The sequence below is a fragment of the Manacus candei genome, unplaced genomic scaffold (genome assembly GCF_025592945.1).
Source record: "Manacus candei isolate 608988 ecotype Guabito, Panama unplaced genomic scaffold, ASM2559294v1 h1tg000051l, whole genome shotgun sequence".
In the NCBI taxonomy this organism is placed as follows: domain Eukaryota; kingdom Metazoa; phylum Chordata; class Aves; order Passeriformes; family Pipridae; genus Manacus; species Manacus candei.
Window position 1 is genome coordinate 2,327,828 of NW_026138099.1, and position 26,844 is coordinate 2,354,671.

General features: G+C 38.7%; 2 long non-coding RNA genes across 2 annotated transcripts; one reads left to right on the forward strand and one right to left on the reverse strand.

Annotated features, from left to right (window-relative positions):
* The first annotated feature begins 1,053 nt into the window (after positions 1 to 1,053).
* LOC127477324 (uncharacterized) lies at positions 1,054 to 2,931 on the forward strand. Its single transcript, XR_007906925.1, has 3 exons — positions 1,054 to 1,158; positions 1,667 to 1,744; positions 2,862 to 2,931. It is a non-coding gene; the product is annotated as an uncharacterized LOC127477324 (long non-coding RNA).
* On the reverse strand, positions 1,701 to 21,124 carry LOC127477326 (uncharacterized). Its single transcript, XR_007906927.1, has 3 exons — positions 20,941 to 21,124; positions 3,976 to 4,031; positions 1,701 to 2,502 (listed from the first exon to the last, which is right to left on the reverse strand). It is a non-coding gene; the product is annotated as an uncharacterized LOC127477326 (long non-coding RNA).
* Between the last annotated feature and the right edge of the window lie 5,720 nt (positions 21,125 to 26,844).

Sequence of the window (26,844 nt, forward strand, 5' to 3'; positions counted from 1 at the left end):
CGGAGCAGAGGAGCTCTGATAGGACACCTGGGGCAAAGACTGAACTGTGAGCTGCCCTAAATGTTCTGACTCAGGAGGAGTTTGAATCCCCTGAGGAAGGGACTTTCATGGGATGTCTTACACCCCATGATATGACCGTGGTAAGGCGAGTTTTGTCCCTGCTTTTGCAAGCCCACGGGAAAGAGACCTTTGCTTGGAGCTGAAGGGCTGAGAGGGGTGAGAGGAGACCCTCTTGTGTATAATGGAGAGAGAGAGAGAGAGAGAGATCCAGCTACAACAACTCCAGCTATGACCGCTGCATTGAAGAGGAGAGACGCTGCTGTCCTGAACGTGGAAAGGATCTTTCCTTCTTCCCTTCTGAACTTTTATTGGAGGCGGAGGAGACTTGATTGAATGTAAATATTGCTTTACCATAGGAGAGATAGTTAGGATTGTGTATATAATGTATTATATTATTTATTTGTGTAATAATTGTAATATAATTCCCTTTCTCCCATACTGAGTCTTGTGTTGTGTCTTGAAAACCCCTCTCACACTGGGGTGAGTTGTGGGAGGGGGACTTGGACTTGGAAATTGGATTTTTGGGGTCTCCAACTATGACAAAGAGTCATCAAATAAAAATTTCATCAAATAAAAACTTGATTATGCAGAAATTTCTCTTCTAGGCACTTGTAGCCTAGTTATTACCTCTTTCTGCCAAATTGATGAAATACTATAATCTGCTGGGCTTTTTAATCCTTATGAAACGAAAAAGCTCACACAAAGGTGCATTATCAGAAGAGAGAAGACTTGTATTGGTTTTTTTTTACCATACCAGTGTGGGAGGGGTTGAGCATAAAGAACAGTACAAAAAAAGTCTTAAAGAGAATAACAAATAACCTCACAGCACACAGAACAAACATTAAAATTATTGGATTTATAGTTCATTGCAATCATCCCAGATGTTTCATACAAAAGAGCAACTAAGCTGACCTATGATTTCATTCTGACGTCATAGACATATAACAGTTTCCCATGAATGAGAGAGCAGTCAAAATGCAGCACTGGCAGATTTGACATTCAACACTGAAGAAATCAAAGACAATATTTGCACCAGTTTTTGGGTCATGGAGACTTCTGACTTATGTGCAGTCTGATTCAGTCCATTACTGCTTTCATGTCAGCCCCAGTTATGGTTTTGATTCACCACTGCTGTCACACAGAATATGTCATTCACACATCTTTCCTTTTCAGTCAGCTATTTGGAATAGCATGCAAAATGGGTTTTGAAAATTGATGTTATCTCTCAGTTCTAGTAGTACTCCCAGGCCAGGTCACTTATTTTAACAAAATAAATAAACGAAACCCCCACTAACCTTGTGGTAGTAGATTTGGGAAAGGACATCTCTAATAGATAAAGTAAATCAGACTGAATGGTATTAGGGAATACAAAGAAGGTTGCTTTCCTCCCTGCCTACCAGTTCACCTGCCCCATGAAGCTCAGTCTCTCTCATTCGACAACCCTGGTGATCCTACCACAAAATTCCTGGGTAGAAGTTTGCCTGCAATGGCATGAATTTTAGCTAGTGGTCCAGGTGGGCCTGAAAGATGAGAGTACCTCTCTGGCACCCTAGTTTTGCAACCATAATCTCTTCTCTCACTCCATTGCTTATTTGTTCCCTTACAGACGTTGCCTTGCTCCATATGTGAGCTGCCTGTGGCATAGCAACTTTGCTGGGTTTGTCCCAGAAATGGTACAGCTGAAGTAAGTTTTAAATATAGGAACCAGGGCTGATACACATCCATCAGCATATCTCAGTTTTTTCTACTCATGCAACTTACAGTCATCCAACTATCCTATAGACTACACAAGAAACAGGAGATAGGTCAACTTCTCACTCATGCTTACTGAAGACATAAAGGGTCTTTTTATTATTAAGAAAACTCAGCATCTAAGCTGAGCTAAAACAGGTCACAAAAGCTATGTAAGCAGTAATTTCAGCAAGCTAGACATGAAAGTTCTGCTCATGGTGAGACAATAAATTAAAATAAATTAATAAAAAAAATGCAACGGTGAATGTGCTTTTCATTGATTAATTGTGTTATTGTTTTGCTGCCTACATAGAAATAGATTTTTAGCCCTGATTGTTTTGTTCATATGTTTGACTGTCTGGAGAGTGTAGAACCACAATCTACACTGAAGGTCAGTGAAGTGTTTCATTTGCCTTATTTTCAGGGGCACATATATCAACACATTGCAAACACATTTTCAAACTTGGTTTGAATCTTCAGTGTTAGAGCCCTTACATCATCTGCTCCATTGGATGATTTTCTCATTTAGATGTTTTTACTTTTATTTTACCATTAAAACAAAAGACTCAAGGATACAAAAGATGTCTGAAATACAACTGATCAGTTGCATCTTGGATGATCTACAATAATAGAGTAATATTTTCCTAATTTGGAAAGACTGTTCTAGAATCTTGCTGAAATTCTACCACCAGTTTTTAACTCAGTTTTTGCCTGTAATGAAACAAAAATAAAAACCATTAAGTTTCAAAGCTCTCATACATAATTTTGTCATTAACAATGTAAATTGTTCCCATCAGTTTGTCAGATTGATATTTTGAGCAAACTTCTAAGAGATTTTTATAAGCCTAATTGTCAGTGGGGAAAGAAAGAAATATTCTTTAAAAGTTATACTCTCTTCCTTTTCTATTACAATTACCGAGGAGCATAAGTCCAGCCAGAAACTTATTTTGAGCAAAAGCGTAAACAATGACGCAAAGAGCCTAGTGTGAGCTTATGCAACAGCTTTGATGTCACCTTGACATAAAAAATTGACAAAATTTTTAAAAGCTATTTCTCCTTTGTTGTTGCAGAATCTTGAATCTTATCTTTTGGAGTACAGCACAGTCATGTTCCATGCCCGACAGTACAGTCATGTTTCATGCCATTGTGTGATTTTCAAGTTCTTGGTTTAGAGAGTAAATTATACAGTTAACAAAAAACAAGTTTTTTTCAAATCTTCCTGGAATGTTTTTTGTACTGAAGAGAAACAATGAGTTCAGAAACTTATGGATTAAAAAGAAAAAAAAAGGAGTTTTTGCTGACAATTATACAATTTTTGTGTAGAAGGTCAAGAATGAGTATTCTGGATTCAGTAATTAAAGTTGAATCCAAAATTTTTTGAATTCAGAAATTTGCTCTTCGTTCCCCTTATTTATGGTTCTGCTAGGAATTTGAAACTGGGTTATATTGGAATGAACAAATTCATTTGTTGTACAAGTTGAAGCTGACCACTCCTCTCTACAAGACACCTGATGCCCTCAGTGCAGCATAAAGTCTTTTTTCTTAATTAATGGTCCTAGACAATTCTTTATTTAATTTAAAAATATATATAGTTAAAATTTAAAAGTCAGTCAGGACAGACTTGCTCTGAAATCTAGTTACAGCACAAGAACTGAAATACAATTCTCCACAGGCAGATTTTTTTTTTGCAAAAGAACAGCAAAAGTTATTTTTATTAAGCTGAATTAGTTAAAACATTTTGCACATTTAGCAACAACAAATCTTAACTAATGTCGCTTTATAATGAAGAACCAGAAATTTAGCAAGTCATTCTTCTGAAATATAGAGATCATGACTAGATTATTTCTCTATATTTGGTCAAGTAAGGGAAAACATTTCTATTTTGCTAACAATAGCAAAAAGGAATTCTAAATATTGCCATACATTTCTTCTCCATAACACTCTGCTCTGTTTTTATTTAATTTCTGAAAATTGGTATATCTTAGCTTTCATTTTGCTTTTGCATCATATTCTTACAATATATTGTTGATATAAATCTGTAAGACTAACTTTACAAACATCTTAAACAGTTAATTCTCTGCAACTCACCTCCCACGTGTAAATAATTAGAAAGTTCAATATTTCAAGTCGTTTAAATATAAGTTGGATCCTCAGTACTGTAATTTAAATGATACAATTCCATACCTTTTTCCCCAGGTACTGTACTTCATTTAGTGACTTCACTGAGGACTTAGTGTTTCCTAAAAGAGGAAGAAAACTCTGATCAAACTTCAACTATTGGATTGCAAATCACTTCTCTTACCAACGCTATCTGTACAGATTAATCACCAAAACAATGTTATACACCTGTTAGTCCTTTCTTAAGGCTCTACAGTGTTAGACAGAAATGGTAGTATTCTGATACAACACTTATCACTGGATCAAAGAATTCATCAAATTAAAAAATCCATCATATCCCATGCTGTGAAGAACCTCTCCCATGATGCAGGGAACCAACACTGCTCATTGTCTTCCAGACACATTTTTTCAGAAAATTCAACTTCTAAGGGTGCAAAGTTATAATGCTGCAGAATACAGAGGGAAAGATGACTACAGTGCAAGCCAAGTCATGTTTCAGTACAAGGTCTTCCAATATGTTGCAGAAAAACAAGAATTCCTTGTTATTAATTATAATGAACAAGGAGTTCAATTTATTTACACTGCACATCAATACAGTGGGATTTTTACAGATTTCAGAGTGGGGTCTCAATTTACATCATGCAATGGTACGTATTTACTAAAGCACTGAATTTATTTGCAATTATACAAAATTCCATATTCTAATTTTATGATGGTCTTAGACCTAAAGCATAGGTTAAGTGTTGCTCTGCATGACTCATACCTCCTATTTTTCAAGACATTTGAAAGAAGTGATAAATAAAATGGCAAGAATGACAAACACTCTAACTACACTGCCATTAAAATGCTGTGCTGCAATACAAGTTTAACAACCTGTGCTCTAGAAAGAAATTGACAACAGGGGATTTTGCCAATGCATATTGGATGTAACTGGACCTTAGAGCTCTGAACAACGTGGTTTGGTGGAAAGTGTCCCTGCCCATAGAAGGGCACTTAGAACTAGATGATCTTTAAGGTTCCTGCCAATCCAAACAGTTCTACAATTCTATGATTCCAATACATTCTAATGAAACATCTGATAATGTATAATTTTTAATATTGTTAATGTTTTCCTCTATTTTATGGAAACATGCAACATAAAAATAATTTTTATATATGTAGACATACTTCACACACAGACACACTGATGTTTCAAGACTGCTTTTACACTTTCTATTAATGATTATTTATCTTCTAAAAAGAAACATAACTTTTTGCAATGTCAATTAATAAGAAGGAAATTATTTTTGTAGTATTTCAATCAGGAAAGCTGGACTCTATTTTCATTTTTCTGGAAATACAGCTTTTATTTTATTTTGTGAGAAGGAGTTATACCTCTGTATATTTAGAAAAAAAATAGATGAATACGATGTTTTCCCTGTGCAGTACTAGCATTTGCAACAGAATTACACAAGCCAATATTTTTCTTGATTTTTGCATCTTCTTACAGTCTGGCAGAGATTATCTGAAAGCTTACAAGTAAAATAACTTCCTCAAAAACATATAGGAATGTTAATGGAAGGCTAGGGGGTATATAAAAGCAGTTTATTCAAAGCTGGATTAACACCAAGATTAATATTTAGATCTAGTATATAGTAATAATCCAGTTTACTAAAAAAAAACCAAGGTTTTTGCACCCCAAGGTTTTTGCTAGAGAAAGAGGAAATAAAACCTTTTGAAATCATATGGGAAATGGACAATGTTCTGTCTGTTTGGGAGCCTTTGGGCCCATATGAACAGCAGTGGGAAAAACAGCCAAAAGAGAACTGCAGAGTGAACAGCTCCAGCCACACAGTTGCGTCCTCAACTGGCTCCATTAGCTGTGTTACTGACAATGCATCTCTGAGGCCAGCTACCATGGAGCCAACCAGCCTCTCTCTTGCCCACTACCCTGCAGCCCTAATGGAGACCAGTGCCTTTGTGCAACAGTGTCGTGACTGCCCTCTCTTCCTCTCCACAGTTGGACACCCCGGTTGGATAGACTGGAGAGACCACAGTAACCACCAGGGAACATCATCATCATCATCATGGCTAGGCTTCGCGAACGAAGATTTGGGAAGGCTCTATCCACATTTGTTGCAGGCACGCTGGTGGCTTATGAGGCCAATAGGTGCCAGACATATCCAATTGCAAAAGGCACAGCAGAAAGACTCCTTAGATGGTGTATTCTGCAATACACGGTTCTTTCTGCGTTGCCTTTTCTCCTCAAGGGTGATCCTGCGTGTGTTCTCAAAGGAAACAGCAGCGTTATAGATGGTGTGTCTCCAGACCTCCCGACTGGAGGCCAGAGTAGACCAGTGATGTTGATCAATATGGCCAAGGCTGAGATGTTGTTTCAGGGAGTCCTTGTATCTTTTCTTCGGGGCTCCTCTCATGCGGCAGCCGGTGGTAAGTTTACCATAAAGCAAGATCTTAGGGAGGTGGTGGTCCTTCATCCTGGAGAAGTGCCCTGCCCAGTGCAGCTGTGTTCTCATCAACATGGCCTCAATACTTGTGACTGCTGCTTGCTCTAGAACAGATGTATTGGTCACATAATCTGACCAGTGGATGTTTAGGATTGTACGGAGGCAGCGTTGATGGAAGCGTTCTAGGAGACGCAGGTGGTGGTGGTAGATGACCCATGAATCGGAACCATACAAGAGAGTAGACAACACTATGGCTTTGTAAACACTGATCTTGGTGCTTTTCTTCAAGTGTTTATTACGCCATACTCTTTTATGGAGTTTTCCAAAAGCACTATATGCCTTTGCTAATCTGTTGTCTATCTTGCCATCTGAGGAGATGAGGCTGCCTAGGTAATTAAACTGCTGGACTGATTTGAGCTGTGATTGGCCAATGGTGATGTGGGGATGATGGGGGACTTCCTGAGGTGCAGGTTGATGGAGGACCTCTGTCTTCTTTAAGCTGACTTCCAGCCCAAAGAGCTCTGCGGCGTCTGCAAAGCAGGATGTTAAACGCTGCAGAGCTTCTTCTGTGTGGGCCACAAGGGCGGCATCATCAGCATAAAGCAGCTCCCGGACAAGATGGTTTAAGGTCTTGGTGTGGGCCTTCAGTCGCCTTAAGTTGAAAAGGCTTCCATCAGTACGGTATTGAATGTAGATACCGTCCTGATCCTCGAGGTCTGCTGTGACCCTTTGGAGCATCCTGCTAAAGAAGACTGTGAGTAGGGTAGGAGCAAGAACGCAGCCTTGTTTCACACCATTCTTAATTAAAAAGGGCTCAGAAAGTGTGTTGCCATATCTGACTTGGCCGCGCTGATCCTCATGGAGTGAGATGATCATTTTAAGGAACTTGGGGGACAACCTAAACATTCCAAAATCTGCCACAGACCTTTTCTTCTCATGGTATCAAAAGCCTTGGTGAGGTCGACAAAGGTTACATAAAGACCTTTGTTCTGTTCCCTGCACTTCTCTTGCAGTTGTCTGAGAACAAATACCATGTCTTTGGTACTCCTGTGGGCTCTGAAACCACATTGGCTTTCAGGTAGAATTTCTTCTGCTATAGTGGGTATTAGTCTGTTCAAGAGTATTCTTGCCAGGATTTTGCCAGCAATGGAGAGCAGAGTAATACCACGGTAGTTTGAGCAATCTGATTTAATACCTTTCTTCTTATACAAAGTGATGATGACTGCATCACGAAGGTCTGATGGTGGTTCACCGAACTCCCAACAGCGCACCACAAACTCGTGAAATTTGGTATGGAGTGCAAGGCCCCCATATTTCCAGACTTCAGGTGGAATTCCATCAACCCCAGCTGCCTTGCCAATTTTCACCTGCTGTATGGCCTTGAGGGTTTCTCCTAAAGTGGGGGCAGTATCCAATTCATATTTTACTGGTTGTTGCGTGATGGACTGAATTGCTGAGTCTTGAACTACACGGTTGGTACTGAAAAGAGTCTGAAAGTGTTCAGACCATCAATTCAGAATGGAGGATTTATCTATTAGAAGCGTTTGACCATCAGCGCTGAGTAGAGGGCTTTGTACCTGGTAGGTAGGGCCGTATGTTGTTTTCAAGGCCTCATAGAAACCTTTGTGATCACCTGTATCTGCGCATAATTGACTTTGAGTTGAGTTTGAGTCTAGCTGAAAAAACTCAAAACCAGGGAACATACGCCTCATTCTATTTACAGTCATATACTGCAAGTCTGTCCTGAATCTACAACCCATATAGCAGTGGTGCCCCCACCTTCACCACTTACCCTCCCTCAGTGCAAAAGACTAGAAAGGGCACTTGGGTCATATAACCCCATGAAGTCTGTTGACCACCACTTTGAGGACAGCTCTAAGGATTTGACTGTAATGAGAATTTCTGTGCAAATAGTATCATATTAATGAAATACATATTCCCATGGCTGATAGAGTGTTGATAGCCTAATATAAAAGGGTATACACAGGTGTAATTTATTCCTGTTTAAAATTAGGATTATTTTTTATGAAACAAATTACTCTTTGCAGCAGTTTACCTGCTGTGTACAAAGTAGTACAAACAGTTATGATGTTTATAATTACGATTTATCTTTTGTTTCAGGATCATCTTTACTCTATACTTTATATTTATCCATAAAGCCAGGTTTTACTGGATATAAGTTAAAATGATAAGATTAAAAATGTGGCAGCTAACATTGCAAATTCTCAAAAAATCTGCTGAGACTGAAAAATTTTTTGCAATTGAAAAGTCACGCTATGGGAAAAGGCTCCGACCTTCCTGAAACAGAGTACTTGGGGAAAGGACAAATGTTTAATGGACAGAACCAAAATTAAGGATGTTTAGTGAGCTACAGAAATGGAAAGCATGCATTAAAAAAGATTATTCGTTAAATAAACATACTCATGGGTGTGTATGATGAACTAAATTCAATAAACACTAAGGTACATGTTTAAATTTAAGTACTGACTGGAAAATGTTTTAGGTGGATGCTTAGTGTATGCTGAACAGAGATTTTTTACAAGTGAAGTTATGTTTGTCTGCTTCACTGACACACAATCTGCTATATTTTCTTCAAGAACAAGAATATCTTACTAGTGTTTTACATTGAGATACTTTTCTCATTGCAGTCATTCCTTTTTAACAGTGGAAATGAATGAAAAAAATCCCTGACATAGATAGATTATTGGGCCCACGCATCCTTTAAAACATTCTGTTGTGCTGTTTGAAAAAAAAAAAATAAATGAGGATAGTAGCAGTAGCACTATGCAGCTCTTCGATGATTAACAAGGCTAAAAGGATTAATATCTAGTGTTTATTTTAAGAGGGACACAATAGTATTCTGAAAGATCACATAGAGAAATCAATTGCAAAAAAATCTGGATTTTTTACAAATGAAGGTTTCTGCTAGTACTATTTGTAATTGCAGAGCATGTGGCTGCTGGGAACCACTGAAAAATGGCATCGTCCTTGACCTCAGAAATACAAGTTATAGATATAAGAGGATTATAAACCATTTTCCATAGTGCTTTAATGCTGCTTCCTAGCTTGTCAGAAATTATTCCTTTAGAAGTAAAGTAGTAAATATTTAAAAGTCTTCGTTGTTGGCAGATTTAGCTTGTTAACTGTGAAGGCAACATTAGCATAAATATCTTTTTAGATTATCGCTCTATGGCTGTTCATCTGACCAGACTAGAGTTGAGCTGAGCTCATCACCACCCACCACTGGGGAAGGGTTTACTCTACCTCTTGTAAACCACTTCTTTTCCCTGGCCATGGCTTACCCTTGCAGCTCATTTCTTCTCCAGTCTACCATTCCCACCCCTGTGTGTGCAAAGTTCCACAGCTATGATACAGTTTGCATAGCATGTTAACCAGGCACAGGCCTCTGTTGGAAGTGCCTATGATGAAGAAGAGAAGTTCAGATTGTGGAAACAGAAGATGCAGGAGACCTTAGCAGAGAACTGTAAGAAAAAAAGTGCGGTATGACTAGACTGGATACACATCTACAGAAACAGAGACTGTTGTTGTTAAAGAGTTTTTAATCTACTGTTAATGCACGTTCAATTATATTGTACCCCCATGTTTTTATTCAATTTTTGCAGTTTTTTTCTCCCTCATGTTTTATTCCTTTAATCCTATTGGCTGGATTCTGCTGCAGTGCAGGATCTCCATATTTGGTTGTAACTCTCCCCTCTTTCCCTTTTTAGGTAAGACTCCTCCTATGCTCTTCCTTATAAGTCCTGTGCCCTCCTTCCCTTTCCTTATTTGTCGTGCCTCCACCCACAGTTCCAGAAACTTCCTCTCTCCCCTATGTAAGGGGGAGCCATCTATAATAAAGTCAAACCTGCAGTCCTGTCGAACCCTGTAAGTTGTCGCGTCTTTCCTTATAACTGTGACAGGCCCCCTTTCCTTTGAGAGCCAGACTCCAATTGCCCCTGGCGGCATGACTCTGCCCGGGAATAACCCTTGGCACGTAGGCTTGCTATGTGCTTTGCTGATGCAAAGCTTTTTAGCTCCATGGATGACAAGCGTTAAGGAAGAGTTGAATATCTCCATAGTTTTTCTCAGACCATTTTGTGGGAGCGGATGTTGGGTTTTATACACTATCTAGAATCCTCAACCTTTTTTCTACTTCCTACAGGTTGCATAGAGCAAACACCAACAGCACTAGAAGACAAGCATTGTTTTTCACAGTTTGATTTATTAGCAAATAGCATTAATATTATCCCATGAACTATTTACATCAAGCTATCAGCTGAATAGAAACACCAAAACTATGAATAAAAAATATATAATGTATATACATGTAAAGTGTAGATATATGTAAAGTGTATATATATACACACATATAAAAATTATATATAATTTTGTCATTTATTTTCTTTTTCATAGAGTGTTAGAATTAAAACCAGAGATATTTCAGAAATTTAGCAGCAGGATATTCACATTAAGGCACATTTTCTGCTGGGAAAAGGGAGAAATATGCTAATATATTATTTTATTCTCATGCAACCCTACTCTGTTTATCTATTCTTTTATTTTATTTATTTCATATACCTGATTAAGGAGGCTAGTTCCTGGAATTGCACAGTGTTGAGGACTTAACATTTAAAGTGTATAACATTTTGTGCTTCAATCTTATATGCAAGAGGAGGCCTGCAGAATGAAACCTTCAGGCTTCTTTACTGTACTTGGCTACCGTATATTTCACTGGATATATGGCGACACTAAGAAAGACAGATATAAGGAACATGATTGAAACCAGGATGCCTGCTACAGACTCGAAGCATAGAGTCCTGGAAACACTTAGTTTTACGAGGAGCCCTCATTTTAAATTTTGCCTATAACAAAAATGGAGACAAACTTTTTGGCAGGTACTGTTGCAATCAGATAAGGGGTAATGGTTTCCAGCTGGAGGATGGTTGATTCAGATTAGATATAGGAAGAACTTTTTTTACAATGAAGGTGGTGAAACACTGGCACGGATTGCCTAAAGAGGAAGCTCCACCCCTGTGAACGTTCAAGGTTGGATGGGGTTCAGAACAACCTGATCTAGTTGAAGTTGTCCCTGCTGATTTCAGCCTGGTTGGATTAGATGATCTTTAAAGGTCATTCTACCCAACTGTTTTATGATTCTATGATGTTTTGGAGTTTAAAGAGAGCCTTTTATCATTACACTACTCACAGGAAAGTAACCACAGGATCAAGCCTCGTATCAGGTCTGTACCTGCTCAGGCACACGCACAGTGCCCCTGAATTCAAAACTAATGTGTGATGTATAAAACGCTTTCAAGGAACTGGAGTTGCCTGGGGTGGACCCTTTCCAAATTAAAAACTTCTGCCCCATATCTGTCCCTGTTTAAGAATAACTTGCATAAGTAAGGTTGCACAAGGCTAAATAATTATAATAAATCCAAGAAAACAAAACATTTACCTGCACTGTCCAGGAAAAGTAGAGGACCAGTGGCTAACATCTGTATTACTACTAAGTCAGCTTGATATAAAAACACTCCCTAGCACTAAATGCAAGAAGCTTCCAAAAAGTTTAATTTTAAATAAAAAATATTACTGCTCAAGATTCATATTCATGTGAACGCAATTTGAAAGACTTAATTTTCTCACATTTCTGTTTGAAACTGATAAGGTATTGCAGGTTTTCACAGAATTATTTCAAATAATTGATGATTGTTTACCAGTGTCAGCTTACCCTTTGATGTTTGTCATACTATTTCCCTTTTAGAAAGCACTTATAGCTGCATAGTAGGATTGTTTCTCATGAGTAAACTGACGTATCATAGATTATTACTTACACAGAGCTCTGGTCCTAATTTCATCAGATCAACAGGAAATATCATATTAAATTTAATAACACAGAGTTGAACATTTTCATCATCTTTCAACTTTGCAGCCAGATTGCATACAGGATCCCCATGTCCACATGCACACAGCCCTGGAAAATCAAACACTGCCTTCTGACTCATACAATTAACAATATGTGCTACCTGTTAAGAGAAAGAGAAATTTCACACTGATGGAACCACCACTGATATGCTATTATTTATACCTATATCAAAAGGGCTGGAGACTCAAATGTCAAGATGTTATGCAATCAATTGCTCTGTGTTTTCACCTTTTCTACCAAAGGACAGACTAACTGCTTCAAAAATCAGGGAGTTTTGTCTTATTTTGTTTTATTTTGACTTGATTTTTAAGTCAGCATAACTAAACACCAGGTGCTGGATAAAACCTCATCTCATATTTAAGGAAAATACAAATTTGTAATAATATTTTTAGATGGGACAAGAATGTCCTAAATAAAAAAAAAAAAATTAAAAAAAAATAAAAAATGCCTAAACCCAACTAAAACAATGTAGAAACTAGAGAATAAATAAAAATAAGTCATTATCAATTACCCAACATTTAGCACATGATACTTTGGGGTCTAGCTTATTAATTTCTTTAATCATTGAGAAAATCAGTGCACTATTTTTTTATCTAAATCAAGGTTTTAATTTTTTTTTTTTATTCTAGCGAATCTTTTGAAATTACAAAAATTACAATAATTCTGATTGGATGGGATTGTCTTTTCTTAGAGGAGAAATGGTTAAGTTACAGGGAGGGTCCAAGACCCACACGTGCTGAAGGGGAGGTCACTGTTCTCAGCTTCTTCAGTCACTTCAGCTCATCTTTTCACTCTGAAAGTTCACATCCCTGCAAATTTTCCATCCAAGCTTTCTAACATTTCATTTCCAAATGAATATAACCAGCTTCTTTTAAGCTACTCTTTGCACTGTTTCAGCTAACCTGATGCATTTGGACCCAAATAATTTACAGAACATTCACATAAACAGCTTTTCTAGCAATATGGGAGACTAGAAAGCTCCCTGATGTAGAGGAAAGGAAGATGCCAGCCTGAGTACAGGCAGGGGGACGACTATGTCTCTTACTGTTAGAGCTGCTCATAGAACCCTCATGTTTGTCTTCCACTGTCTTTCACTCCTATCCCACTGTATATACAATCTCTCAGAAAAGTTCGTTTTTTAATTTGGAATAAAAAATTCTATAGATAACAAAGATAGTAAAACACCAAAGTAAATTATGAACATTAAAGTAAATGATAACTATTTTGTGTCAGGGTTCTGAAGTAATATTTGAGGTGAAAATAACTTCCATTAGTACCTATCAAGTTAGTTTCTAATTTAGAAAATACATACAGATAAAATAATTTAGATAGATAAAGATGATCTATTAGTTTAATAACTCTTTGAACTGGAGCAGATTCATCTTCAGGTCAGTGTATACAGCTCAAACTTGTGCACTTGAGTACATGTTTGAATCTCCATGATCAGCCAGTGTGATAAGGGGGAACTGGTGACTAGAGCAGATGGGAATTAAACAGATGAAAAGAAATAGCTAAGGGACCTGAAATTTGCATATGCTACATTGAACAGAGGTTTGGAAACTTCACAAAGAACAACAGATGATGCAAAATATAGTATATGTTTGAAGGAATCAAAATAAAAAGTTATTTCCTCAAAGTTAAGAGAGGTAGTGTGTATATATGTTTATACATCAGTGTTAGCTGTAAGAAAGACAGAAATTGTGAACTGGAATAAGCTAAAAGCAAGATCAACTGACAAAAAAAAATAAATCTAAACAAACCCCAACAGCAAAGAGAGACATTGAAACAAGCGAGAAAGATCTGATGCAGCTGCCTGATCTAGACTAAGAACTAAACTGAAAACATGCAACAGCAATGCCTTGACAACACTAAAACAGAATATGGAGCAAAATGCAGAGATAATTAATGTTTTTCAAAGCTTCTTGCCTAAAGAATGATTTTTAGTTGGCAATACCAGAAAGGCTGCAGTGATAGCCAACTGGGCCTATGTATAGATCACCATCTGGAATGTTAAGGCTGGTGGAAAACTTGAGAGCAGATGATTAAGTTCAGATCTTACATAGCCACTTTTTAAGCAAGAAGCAAGAATGTTATGGACCTTGTCTATTATAAGCTCAAAAGAGATCAGCAATCTTCAAACCAATTCCTGCAAAAAGTCTCAGGTGGGGAATGAAAGAGGTGAAGGCTCCAGCTCTGGGCAGACACCAAGAGTAACATATCTGTTCCCCACACCTTCTAAAAATCTACCATTTAGTTTAATTTCCCATTTCAAAGGCTAATGATACAAATAAGAATGTAACTGGAGATACACAAGTGAAGAGAAGATCCTAAATCTGGATGTAGCTAAAGCAAGTATTGCTTATAGTTTGAGGTCTCCCGCATGCTTCATTTGGCTTCCCTGGCTTTTCAGGCATAATCATGCAATCTTATGCTGCTCTTAAATAACTTTTCTGTGTGAATTACATTTTAAAAATGGTACATATAAAGCTAGTAAGCCTGAAAATGTAATATTTCTGAGTTGGAAGAGAGTTTAGCAGCTTCAATGGTGAAAATAAAACTCTAGCATTTCTGACTTTTCTTTTTTTTTTTTTTTTTGATTGACTGACAAATAACTTTGTATCATTTTTAAGCAGAAAATTATATGTATATTTTTCAACTACAAAATATTCTGGCTAAGCATCCAAAATCAGACATTTAACTCTGCCAAAATCTTATGTGTACAAGTATAATGCATATTGTAAACAAACAAAAACCCCTCTTCCAAATGTAAGAAAAAAATAAAGATTTCATAAATGCAACAAACAAAACTAAGACTGGTTCACTCATCTAATGACAGACCAACCATTAGAAAAGAAAGCATGACAGACTTTCCTATAGCTGTACTATTTGCAGATCTCTTTACAAAGAGTTGCACTGTGTTTATCTTATCTACAAGAGAGCTCTGAACCCATAAAACACTATGGCTGTGCCAAGAGAAGGTGCAACTACTCCCAGCTTCGCAGTATTACGTGCTGCCAGATGACACTTGCTCCTGCATGACCAGCTCATCTGTGCCTAAATTACCAAAATCAGCTGCAAAAAACAGGCTCGGTCGTAGGTCCTTCTGTCATTTGTCTGAAATAAGGTTACAGTATACTCACCCAAACAGCAGTGCCAAGAAATTTAAGGGAAAAGTTACGACTCCTAGGGAGCTGGTGATACAAGTTGATAGCTTAAACCAATTCACCTGGCAGACATGCAATACAAAGAAGGTATACTTCTACAGAAAGAAAATACTTGTCTTGGAAAACTGATAATGCACGTGCACGACATAGACAGAGGGGGATCAAAAGCGTTGATATTTTTCCTTAGTTTTTTTAAATGAGAAGTTAAGTAGCAGGGGAATTATTCTCTGTGTTCCATGAAACACGCCTTGCTCACACCTTTCACCAAAATGTGACCTTAAAAAACTGGTTGAAGTCTCTCCTGGCATCAGTAAAAACAAATGTTGTGTCCTGGATTTCTGGCAAGTGTCTTACTAGAAACATAGAATTCCTCTCACCAAAGAAGGAGCATGAGCATGATGAAAAATGTCTTTTAATTTGACTATCCATGCTCAAACTCCTGTCATCTACTAACAAGGGCAGTGCTGAACTTTATCATTCTTTAAAAATATTGACATACTTTAGGCATAATTTAAACTGATCTGTACTTAATTTTAACTAGAAACCTGTTTATTTTGGGAAGAGTATTGCAGTACTTAGTGCAGGACACCTCCCTCCCTTCCTTAGCATTCATGTCTGGAATGGCAAGCTTATTTACTTTTTTTCTGGAAACACTACTGTTTTCACAAAGAAGGGATACAGTATCCATGGGGGGAGCTATTTTCCAAAAGTTACTCCAGTAGTATTTTAGGGTATGTTCAGTGACATGGAATATGCCTGTTTGAATCTATAATAAGAATTACAAAGTCCATTTATTTATCTAAATATTTTAAAGTATTTTCTCAAGATCCAATCCACACCCTTTTCATTCAGAAACACTTCATTGTCTGTGGGACTCGACAGAGGTATATAGCCAATTCTTGGTCTGGCAGGGAAAAGTAGCATCTGCTTCATGCCCATATTTTTTTTCTTGTTTAAACAGTCATGAACACTTCTGAAACTGAAAAAGAACAGAACTGCAATTGAGATGAATTAAGATTTCTGATCTATGAAAACTGCACTTAGAATTATTCATCAAATCAGAAGAAAATTGATTTTATTCACAGAATGTCATATTATAAACAAATACGAGACAAGGTTTTCATCAGTTTTGCTCATCCATTTGCTTTTGAGTTTTGCAATCCCAAGAAAACCAGGAGTGACAACCATGCAGGACCACAAAGTTTAATCACTTCTACACCCATATCACATAAGCATTCTAAAAAACCCCTGAAAAACAAGAAGTCTTCATAGTAAGAAAGTTAGCAGTAGTAAGTTGATGATATCTTGAGAGTAGAGGACCTTCAGGAAATTAGTCAAATCCTGAATTTATCTTCTCTTGATACTTACACTGTGGCATATCATAAATTAATATATTTCCTAATATAAAGGAACAAAGTAAAATCTCTCTTTTCAGTTTCTGGGGAATTTTTTTTTCTCATATTCTCCCACTCTGAGAAAGAAATTACATAAATATTTACGTGGAATATGCAAGTACTAAAACACACTAACAAGGAACAAATATAATGGCCAGGCAAATAGAGTGTTATATAAAAGGATGAGTTCTGTAGAGCATATAAACCCATCCTTCACATATAAGTACAGATTTTTCCTGCTTGCATGATTTCATGAAATTGAGCCTTAGATGACTGTTATTTAAAAAAAAAAAAAGGACAAAAGGGCAAACCATCTTCTCTTAAAAGAAATAAAACAACAAAAATACCTTTTTTTTCCAACATGAAGAAATTTCTTCTCTCCTTTATCCAAGATAACATAAAAGTTCTGATATTTATAAATGCTCTTTAAAATCAGACTCTTGTTTTAAGAACCGTAATCGCTTCAGGCTCACCTGAATTTCAAGTGCTACTGTATTCCAGGACTTAAGATATCTAAGCAACAATTCTTCCCTGAAATGTTTCACTTGTGCTTTCATTTTGCAACAGATCATGCAGAAAGAGTGAACCAGAGAACCAGGCAAAAGTCATAAGAAATCTAAAAATGTTCAAATGTTTGCATAGTTCAAATGTGCAAATACATGAGCGTGCATGCACACACATTTTTAGCCAACAATACTATAGTTACATGGTCTCATACAAATCACAGCAATGAAAACAATGATGAGACATAAAGGAAAAGCAATAGCATAATAATGCATATAAAATGGATATAATAACATAAAATAGATATAGACTAGATATCAGCCAGTCTAGAATGCATCCTGTAATGGATCATAGATCACGAGAGGGTTCAGGTTGTGGTTATATTGGGAACCCCAGTCCAAATGAGAAGGACAAACAGAAATCCCTCCCAGATCTACCTCCTCCTTCCAGGTTACCTGCTGTAGTAAAGACTAATCTAAGTTTCAAACTTTGAATCAGCCTTCTTCTGATCTAGTATTTACAAAATTCCTCTTCCATCACCACTCCTACCTCTATGTAATTAGCATAACCAGTTTGAATATCAGATGTTCTGAAGCATTAAAACCATTAGTCAAGGAGTCAAGAGTAATCTGAAGTTATTTTACTGTTAAATCATAGAATCATAGGATGGTGTGAGTTGGAAGGGACCTTAAAAATCATCTAGTTCCAATCCCCCTGCTATGGGCAGGTACACTTTCCACTAGGCGATATTGTTCAGAGCTCCATCCAACTTCTCCTTGAACACCTCCAGGGATGGGGCAACCACAACTTCTCAGGGCAATTTGTTCAGTGTCTCACCACCCTCACAGTAAAGACTTTTTCCTAATATCTAGTCTAAACCTACTCTCTTCCAGTTTGAAGCCATTCGCCCTTGTCCTGTGGCTCTTGTAAAAAGTCCCTCTCCATCTTTCTTGTAGGCTCTCTTCAGGAACTGGAAGGCCACAATTAGGTCACTCCGAACAAACCCAATTCTCCCAGCCTTTCCTCATAGGAGAGGTGGTCCACCCCTTCTAACCATCTTGGTGGCCTCCTCTGGACTTGCTAAAACACATGAATGTCCTTCCTGTGCTGGGAATCCCAGAGCTGGATGCAGCACTCTAGGTGGGGTCTCACCAGAGCAGAGTAGAGGGACAGAATCCTCTCCCTCAATGTGCTGACCACGCTGCTTTTCATGCAGCCCAGGATACAACTGGTTTTCTGGGCTGTGAGTGCACATTGTTGGGTCATGTCCAGCCTCTCATCCACCAGTATCCTCAAGTCCTTCTTGGCAGTGTCACACTCAGTCTGTTCATCCCTCAGCCTGTATTGATACCAGGGGTTGCCCTGACCCAAGTGTAGAACTTTGCACTTGGTCTTGTTAAACCTCGTGAGATTCCCACGTGACAACTTCTTGAGCTTGTCCAGGTCCCTCTGGATGGTATCCTGTCCTTCAGGTGTGTCAGTGGCACCACTCAGCTTGGTGTCATCTCTAAATTTGCTGAGGGTGCAAATCCCTTTGTCTATGTCATTAATGAAGATATTAAATAATGCTCGTCCCAATAGGGACCCCTGAGGGACACCACTTGTCACTGACATCCATTGGGACTTGAGCCATTAACAACAACCCTCTGGATGTGACCATCCAACCGCTTTCTTATCCATCTTGCAGTCCACCCATTGAATCCATCTCTCTCCAAACTCACTTTCCTGTCCTCCATGTGCTTTAGCATAGCTTCTAGGACTATTTGTTCCATGATCTTCCCAGGCACAGAGGGGAGGCTGACAGGTCAGTAGTTCCCAGGGTCCTTATTTCTACCTTTTTTAAAGATGTTTCCTTTTTCCAGTCCCTTGGACTGCCATCACTTTTCAAATATCATGGAGAGTGTCTTGGTAACTACTTCAGCCAATTTGATGAGAATTCTGTAATGCACCTTATTGGGTCCCGTTGACTTATGTACATTCAGGTTCCTCAGGTGATCGTGAACCTGATCTTTACTTGCAGCAGGAGGGACTTTGCTCCCCCAGTTCCCATCCTGCTATCCATTAAGAGGTGTGGGAAGAGGGCTTGCCATTGGAGACTGAGACAAAAATGTTGTTGAGTACCTCAGCCTTCTCCTCATCCATAGTTACCAGTTTTCCAGCATTGTTTATTGGGTGGGTACACCTTCTTTGATCACCCCTTTCTGGTTAACATACCTGAGGAAGCGCTACCTGTTATTCTTTACATCCCTTGGCAGGTTCAGTTCCAGCTTCACCTTGGCCTTTCTCACCCTGTCCCTACACAAATGGACTTCATGTCTATACCCTTTCTAGGTCATCTGTCCTTGTTTCCACTGTGCATCTCTTCTTTCCCTTTAGTTTGACCAGCAGTTCCCTACTCAACCATACTGTCTCTTGCCTTCCTTTCCCAATTTCTTGCTCCTGGAGACCGCTAGCTGTTGCACTCTATGAAAGACTTCCCTAAAGATCTGTCAGCTCTGTTCCACTCCCTTGTCCCAGAAGGCAGTCTCCCAGGGGATCCCACTGACTATTTCCCTGGAGAGTTGGAATTTTGCTTTCCTAAAGTTCAGGGACCTAACTTTACTTTTCACCTGACCCATTTTCCTCAGGACTGCAAACTCCATCAGTGCATGATCACTGCAGCCCAGGCTGCCTCCAGTATTGGTGTCCTTAGTTAGCTCACTTGCGTTGATGATCAACAGAGCCAGTAACACATCCGTTCTGGTAGGGCTGTCTACTACCTGGGTCATGAATCATAGAATCATTAAGATTGGAAGAGACCTTTAAGATCATCGAGTCCAATTGTCCACTGCCTCTGTAACCCCTAAACCACTAAACCATATCACTCAGTGCCAGATTCAGATGCCTCTTGAACACCTCCAGGAATGGTGACTCCACTACCTCCCTGTACAACCCATTCCACTGCCTGAGTACCCCATGGTTGAAAAAAATATTTCTAATATCTAATCTGAATTTCCCCTGCCTCAGATAAAGGCCTTTTCCTCTTATCCTCTCATTGCAGACATGGTAGAAGAGACCAACCCCCACCTCACTACAATGTCCTTCCAGGCAGTTATAGAGAGTGATGAGATCCCCCTGAGCCTCCTCTTCTTGAGACTAAACAAACCCAGCTTCCTCAGCCATTCCTCACAAGACATGTTTTCTAGTCCTTTCATGAGCCTTGTTGCACTTTGCTGAACACACTCCAGCACTCCAATGTCCTTTTTAAAGTAAGGGGCCCAGAACTGAACACAGTACTCAGGGTATGGTCTAACTATTGCCAAGTAGAGGAGGGTGACCACTTCCTTAGTCCTGCTGGCTACACTATTCTTGATACAGGTCAAAATGCCATTGGCCTTCTTGTCCACCTGGGCACACTGTTGGTTCATATTGAGCCAACTGGCAAACAGCACCCTCCCTTTCTGCTGAACGTATCTTGAGACACTCCTCCCCAAGCCTGTAGTGCTGCATGGGGTTGTTGTGACCCAAGTGCAGGACCAAGCACTTCACCTTGTTGAACCTCATGCAGTTGTCCATAGCCCATTGATCAAGTCTGTCATGGTCTCTCTGTAAAGTCTTCTTACCCTCAAGCAGATAAACACTCCCACTGAACTACTGTTGTCTGCAATTCTCCATGTAGTCTCCCGGATTGCCCACAGCTTCTCGTGATACTTTTCTTGCTGCTGTTTGGGTGGTTGAAGTCCCCCACCAGATGAACAAGAGCCTGCGACTGCAATGCCTGCTATAACTGGAGCAAGAAGGCTTCATCAATAGGCTCCCCTTGAACAGGGGCCTGTAAGTAGACACTAACCACAAGATTCCCTTTGTTGCCTCAGTCCCTGATTCTTACCCACATGCTTCCAACCTGCTTATGGCTGTTCTTCAGAGACAACACTTCACAATCAATCCAACTCCCGATGTAGAGGGCAAACCCTTCTTGTCTCCTTCCTCCCTTGTCTCTTCTGAACAGTGTAGTCGCACTCCACCCATGGGATTCGGACCACCAAGTTTCACTAATGGCAACAAGGTCATACATAACTTTCTAGCAGCACAGTGGCTTCCAGCTCCTCCTGTTTGTTGCCCATGTTGCGTGCCTGGGTGTAAAGGCACCTCAGCTGGGCTGTCTGCCATGTCATCTTGTGTCATGGTTTCCAGTTGGAAATTAAGCACCACTCAGCAGTTCATTCAAGTCTCCCCTCTCTTTCCCCCTACCCCAGTGGAATGGGGAGGAGAATCAAAGTACAACTTGTAGGTTGAGCTAAGAACAGATTAATAATTGAAAATAAATTAAAATAAAGTAATAATGGTAAATTATAATAATAATGATAATAAAAAAAGAAAAAACAAGACAGACACAATACAACTGATCACCAGCCACAGACCAATGCCAGGCACCCTTTCCAAGACATTCTTCTCAACTTATATACTTGGCATGATGTTCTAGGTTGTGCAAAATCACTTTGGTCAGTTCAGGTCACCTGTCACAGCTATGCTGCATCCCAGTTTCTTTCATGTACCTCCTCGCTGGTAGAGCATGAGACAAGAAAAAGTCCTTGACTTAGGATAAACACGACTTAGCAAAAAACCAGAACGTCAGTGTGTTATCAACACCATTCTCATTCTGAATCCAAAACATAGCAATGTAACAGCTGCCGAGAAAAAATTAACTCTACCCTAGCTGAAACCAGGACACCTTCCTAGTGGGACACCCCTTAATTCCTTTGATAAATTTCCCTGGTGTTTCCTTGTTGGCTTCCCTTACCTCAGGAGACCCTGGCTTGCCTCCATAAGACTGCAAATGTGTTCCAGCACGGTTAGCACAGCTCAGAGTTACCGGTAGAGAGCCTCCACCAGTGCCCTGTCACTATAACCTTTGCATATCATCTCACAGTTTGCCTGATATTGTCCCTATCCCCCATTACAACTACTTTAAAGCCCTGTCAATGAGCCCCGATAGTTTCCAAGCAAAGACTACTGCCTCGCTGAGAAAGGTGAGTCCCATTTGATGCCAGCATACCCAGTGCTGCATAGGCCATTCCACTGTCAAAAAAACCACAAAATTTTGGCAGTGATACCACTCACAGAAGCTGGGAGTTTCCAAAGATTCAAAGGGAGAAATGGGGTGGAGCGAATAAAAAACCAGTTGTTTCATAAGCATGACTTGCATGGTATCACACAATAACTTGCAAGACAAAAAACTATACTATTGCATATGTGAGCTGGATGAATAAGAACTAGGCAGTAGAGATGACCTATATCAGCAAGCCCATATCTTAAAAACGCTTTGATGACTTTCACCAATAGTCAAAAGCCAAAACTTCAGACATTAGAAAGACTGAAAAACATGTGTAATATCCTGACCAGTTAACACCGATATCTGAAAAAAAAAAAATCATTATCTCTTAGGCAATTACACCAGACTGGATAAGATGCCTGACATAACATGCCCCCAAAGCACACTCATCCTTCTATGTGTGAGAATTCAATGCTATCTAAACTATTCCATTGAGATAGCAGCCAGAAGGAATACCATTGCCATCAAGAATTGCACACAACTGTGTTTATCTACATATGGCCTATATCTGTAATGTATCCTATCTGTAATGCATCTTACTTGACAGCCCTGTTAAACATTTAAAAACTCTTGCTAACTCTTAATGAAAATATGGTTTCTGATTACACAATTGGCCAGGTGCAGTTCAGCTTTCCAGAGAAAGAAAAGGCAATGTCTCTCAACTTTTTGCGAATGTCTAATAATTCTCTTCTAGGCTGCAACAATGTAAAACAGCAATACAGTATACAGCTCTGGGAAAAACAAACAAAAAAAACCCCCAACCAACCAACCAACCACCAAAACAAATCCCATGCATAATAAATAAAGAAATCTATTGCCCTGAGTAAAGACAACTCCTAAGGCATACTGGAAGTCTGTCCAGCTGTGTTATTTCAGATCTTTAAGGCCCAAAAAGTTTGAAATGCTCAGGTGAAGCCATCCACCCTTTCACTTTTACTCTAGTACGGAAAAGGAGTGAGGAAGAAAATCTCACAGTATAATTTAACAAGGTACTCTAGCTGTCAAATTTTCCATTGTAAGCTGATGAAACTGAGGTGGCCATGTGCCTTTGAAAGTATCCCCTATAATTTCTTTCTTTTGTTTAAATCTTATAGTGAGTAATACTTTTTATGTCTTATAAATGATTCCTACTTGTTATAAAACTCCTAAATATCTAAGCTCAGATAAAGCATTATTTTCTTTATTTCACTTCCCAAGCATATTGTAAATATTTTTACACAATGTGAAGTGCATAAAATAGTTTATGACATACACTAAGACTGAAGAATCCCATCATTTCATACTAGCAAAAATAAAGTTTTTTTAAATGTAATCCATGCAAGTAAAATAAAATAAACCAAAACACTAAGAGGATTCAATGACTGTATTTAATTGGTTTTCCACAAACCAGGATATATTTCCAGAGGCAATTGTTAGTCTTTTTTGTGATAACAGAGTTTCTTTTGTGGATCCTTTTCCTGAGCTGCCAAAAATATTTGCCCCTTGTCAGGCAGCCAGCACTGATTTTAAGCCTATAGCAGGAGTTATTCTCTAGCATGGTTGCTTTCACTGAGAGGAACTTTCTCAGCGTTGTACTGGTGGCTTCTGCAACAGTCAACGCATTCTTGGAAACACGCTGTAGCTCTAAATTAGGGATGAAATGCAGTAATACATTACTCTAAATTTTACACACCTGTCAGTAGCAGCATTTGACGCTTGAAAGTGCTGTAAGATGATTCTCCTTTTCCAGTGCCTTCCTGCAATTCAAGGTCTCCTTGAAGTCAGCAGCAAATAGTGTGAGGGTCAGGTACCCCCTCACTCTATCTATCTTCTTGGTGGAATGCCTCGTTCTGCTCTCACATTGTATTTTCCCCAACATTGTCTGATTTTCATACCAACATTAAGAAATAGACTTTAGACTTTTGCACCTTTTCATTACTCCTCCAATAGGCAGATTACTACTGTAACCCATGACTCAGTCCTCAGTAGCATCTGGTGAGAGTCTTATACACTGACAACTCTTGAGGTTTTGAGAAGATTGGTTACCAGGATTTCAATATGATTTCTAAAGCAGATCTTCATATTTTAGAAAGATTGCTCAGTATTTTATTACAACCACCCAAGCACATCTAATCACACATCACTAGCAATAACTAGGTCTTTGTTGTGCCAATACAAGAAAAGGACAAGAAATTGTATAAAATACTCTTTTGCTAATAAGTGTAGTTGCAGCCAAATTCAATTCTCTTAAGCTCTAGCTACTTATAACATAAGTGTGGTTTTGTGTGGCTTAGCTCCTATCTTCTGTTTCTGTGAGTTACTTGATTTGACCTAAAAGCATTTCTGGTTAAATTTCCTGGTGGGTGCACACAATGAAACACTATATCATAATCAATAAGTAGATTGGAGAAGAGGAGGCTCAGGGGAGACCTCATCACTCTCTACAACTACCTGAAAGGAGGTTGTAGCCAGGTGGGAGTTGGTCTCTTTCCCCAGGCAACTATAAGTAAGACAAGAGGGCATGGTCTCAAGTTGTGCCAGGGGAGGTTTAGGTTAGACATTAGAAAAAATTTCTTTGCAGAGAGGGTAATCAGACATTGGAATGGGCTGCCCAGGGAAGTAGTGGATTCTCCATCCCTGGAGGTTTTTAAGAAGAAACTGGATGTGGCACTTAGTGCCATGGTCTAGCAACCGCAGCGGTAGTGGATCAAGGGTTGGACTTGATGATCTCTGAGGTCCCTTCTAACCCAGCTGATTCTATGATTCTATTTCTATGTTGGAATGATGAGAAAAACATCAAACTACTCTCTTTAAGACCTTTGGTAGGAATTTTCAAGTAACAGGACTAGATAAGTAGCATTTATCAATTCTTCTGTTAAAAAGAACATGTCTGTGAAATATGTTAGAGGAGAGCTATCCATGATTCCCTTTTTCTTCCTCTGCTTCCATAACCACAAAAACCCCAAACATTAAAATAGCCTGCTAAAAATGACTGTTCACAATACCGCAGGAGGAACCAACCAAATGAGGCCTACACTCACTTACATTTGTCTGCAACATTTATTTTAAAAAAATAATGTTTAAAAAAGAAAGACAGCTTCAAATTTACATTCATTTGAGAGTTTTCTTTGGACATCAGAAAGAGAAGAGCAGACAAACAGAATAATCCTATTCCAGTCTTGTTTAGATTCAACAAAGAGTTCCTCCTTTAACTGTGAGTGTCCTTTTCTAGTCTATATTTCAGGCGTTTCGTGGCAAGTAGTTATAGAGACTGAACTATCTTGAAGATTGCTGATAGTCTTACAACTTGTCCAATTATAGTAAGAATTATTTTTTAAAATCATTAATCTATCCTTGCTGCTGATTGTGGCAGGAAGAATGTAACAAGGAATCATGGGAGTTGTAGTCTGCCGAGTTCTCACGCATGCTCAAACAATACTTGATTGTCATTGGTTGGAACAGAGCAAGCATCTGTGTACGGTATTGGGGCCTGAGACACAGTTGATTGCAATTAAATATTCACCTCTTTCTGGAGAGTGCAGATCTAACTTTTGGCACACAGGTGTTATCTCCAAGTTTATCTCCTTTTGATATCCAGATACATATTTGCATAACATCTGGATTATGTTTTCAAGCATTCCTTTCAGCAACATATTTATAAGAGAAAAAGCACTTTTTATTATCATTTTCCCCACCTGCATTGTACTTCACCTTTGCTTTATTTCTAAAGAAACCAAAGCTCAGACTCGGTTTTCTATCATTTTTTTGTTCTGTGATGACAAAAACATGCTGGGACTGTATGTTTGTTTGGTTTGGCTTGGTTTGGTTTTTTTGATGGTTTACATTAGAATTCAAAGGCATTTTCAAAAGTATTTTCATACCTCAGGTACTAGTTGCAAAGCCATATAAGCAAATAACAAAGCTCTATACATGAGACTTTCCCCCTAAGCAAATATACATAGAAGTAAAAGGTAATTTGCCCCCGTGAGACTATATGCAAATCAAAGGACTGTTCCTTTAATAAAAATACAACATCCTTTGTATCACGCTGAATAGCTGCATTACAGCTCCGCTGCTTTTGTGCTTCAGTTGAGCAAGTTACAGATATTAAACAGAATGGCACATCACAATAGGACATGAATTATAGCATAATGAGTGAACACATCTACTGTATTATTACACAGTCACCTTTTATATATTATGTAAAAGAACCCAACTTGAAAGATCTAGCTCATTTTTCATTTCAAAAGGATTTTGTGGAGAACAGTTATAGTGTCAATTACTTCAGTATCAAATAGCAGATTTTTGAAAGCTGTAAGGTAGAAGAAGGCCAAGCAGATGTAAGTACATCACCGGTCACTTGGGCAGCATTGATCTTAACACACAGCCATGAAAGGCAGCAACAAAAATTTCAACTCTGTTTTGTTATCCAGCA